The 2,107-nt window shown below is 43.1% G+C and overlaps 1 protein-coding gene across 2 annotated transcripts in view; it reads left to right on the forward strand.

Moving 5' to 3' along the window:
* LOC102202384 (rho GTPase-activating protein 12-like) overlaps positions 1 to 2,107 on the forward strand; it is a 37,103-nt gene that overhangs the window by 359 nt on the left and 34,637 nt on the right. The gene's annotated exons all lie outside the window — the stretch shown is intronic.

A 2,107-nucleotide genomic window follows, 5' to 3' on the forward strand; every position in this document is an offset into this window, starting at 1 on the left:
TGTGTGTGTGTGTGTGACTGTGTGTGTGTGTCAGTTGCTGGTATGTGTGACCGGGTGTGACACAGTGTCCTGATTTCAGACTGAGGGTTTTTTTTTTCGCTCTTCATTAAAAATCTGTAGAAATGACAGGACTGTAGTGAGAGTGTGTCTGAAAACCCGCCGGGCATAAGAACAGGTTTTACTGTAACTGCAAACTCTGTTGTTGGTGGTGGTTACACTTAGAAATGGGACGGTCCAAAAGTTGTCGTTCGACGCACACCTCAAACCTGGAGGTAAACATTCACAGGCCTCGGAAATATTCCCTTTTGACTGTTTTATCGCCACAAATCACAAGTGAAGAGCTAAAGACAGAAAGAGTCAAAGGAAGAGCTCGGTACAGGAAAGAAGGGCCTTCATCACTGAAATGGAGCCAGGCCTTTTATTCTGAAAACAACCTGCTAAACACATTTTACAAAGTTGTGGTCAAAGTCCTCGACAGGCTGTAAACATGCAGAAGGTTCACCCGGGTTTGGATACGTGCTCTTGCATTCCTCACACACAGACAGAAACACAGCACATGTTTTATGTCTGAATCTTATTAGACACGTTTTGTGTTATTACACAAGGACACATCTTACATGAAACATACAGAACCACATGTAACAGTGTTCTGTATGTTTAATAATGCTAAAATATTTAAATCACACATGTTCATCGTGTGTTTTGTGCGATGTCGAGAAGAACTTGAATAAGAGAAAAAAGAATTTGCTTCCACTGAAGTTTTTAGAGGCGGGTCACATGACTCCACGCCGCAGGCTGGAGTTCCTCATCAGGTAAAAACTCTGCACGTTATAATTCTGTATGCTAACAAGGTGCGAACGCATTTCGCTTTTATACAGTTTATTACATTAAGATGTTTCAGAAAACAACAGAAGCTGAACATCTGCATGAACAGATAAGAGCTCAATAATAAGATAAACCTACCACTGTAGTATGTGTTTATAATAATGTTATAATAAGTGATAAATGTGTTTAGTTTGTGTTTGGACACAGGGCTGTGTGCTGTATTCTCCACAAACTGCATAAACCGGGCTCAACTTGAACCCTCACTCACAGTGTTTTAGTGTGTGGGGACTATTTGTTTTCACGGGGCTCACTGAGCATCAGGTTACAGAGGAAGTTTGAAAGGTTTGAAACAGCGTGCGAGGAGAGCGCGGCAGGTGCCAGCCAGTCAGAGCCGTGTGTTTGTGCTGAGAGTGTGCGATGCTTATGTGTGTGACTCTGTGCATTCCTGTCAGCGTCGGTTTGGTTCCAGCCTCGTGTGGGCGGAGCCAGCAGACAGATTTATGACCTGGACTCGTTTATTTCTGTGTGCTGTGACCACACCCGCTCTCACATGGGGTAAAGGTTGAACGGTCTTTAGATTAAGCGAGCTGGGATTGGCTGCTGGGTGTATGATGTCACTTGACGGATGGCTGACGAGGCCCTCACAGATTCTCCTTTAAATGTTTTATCTTTTCTGATTGGTGGACAGGGTGTGTCCCGCCACAAACCCTCCAGTTTATTTTTTCACATGCTTCGCTCCTGTGGTCACACAGAGCAGTGTGTGTGTGTGTGTGTGTGTGTGTGTGTGTGTGTGTCACATACCAGCCTGCTGGTGCCGCAGAGACACAATCACAGTGCACGAGGAGGGGGAGGGGCAGCAGCATTCCAACATACCAGCGTCTCTGAAACTCACCTGTCCCAGGTGTTTAAATAGAAAACAATGGATTTCAAAAATAAAACTTTATTTGTCTTTGCAACGGCAACAAACAAACAGCAGGAGAAAAAACAACAATAATAATTATTAAAAATGACTGAAGTCATAAATAAATGAACAAAATTACAGTAAGATTCTTAAGGTCCTGTTTATGAATGAGTGAATTCCTTCATGGTTTTTGTACAGCAAAAAACCTCAGATCACTGAAAACCAGAAGGACGGACTAACAATTCACGAGAAATAAAAATCAGTAATCATGATTTTCTTCTAGAAATCAACATGGTCCACTGAAAACAGCACGACATCAGTCACATACTCCACTGCTGTACAAAGAGTGGGGTAGCAGGAGGGTAAAGAGTGGGGTAGCAG

Source organism: Pundamilia nyererei, unplaced genomic scaffold, assembly GCF_000239375.1.
Source record: "Pundamilia nyererei isolate P.nyererei 1_Seehausen unplaced genomic scaffold, PunNye1.0 scaffold00394, whole genome shotgun sequence".
NCBI lineage: Eukaryota > Metazoa > Chordata > Actinopteri > Cichliformes > Cichlidae > Pundamilia > Pundamilia nyererei.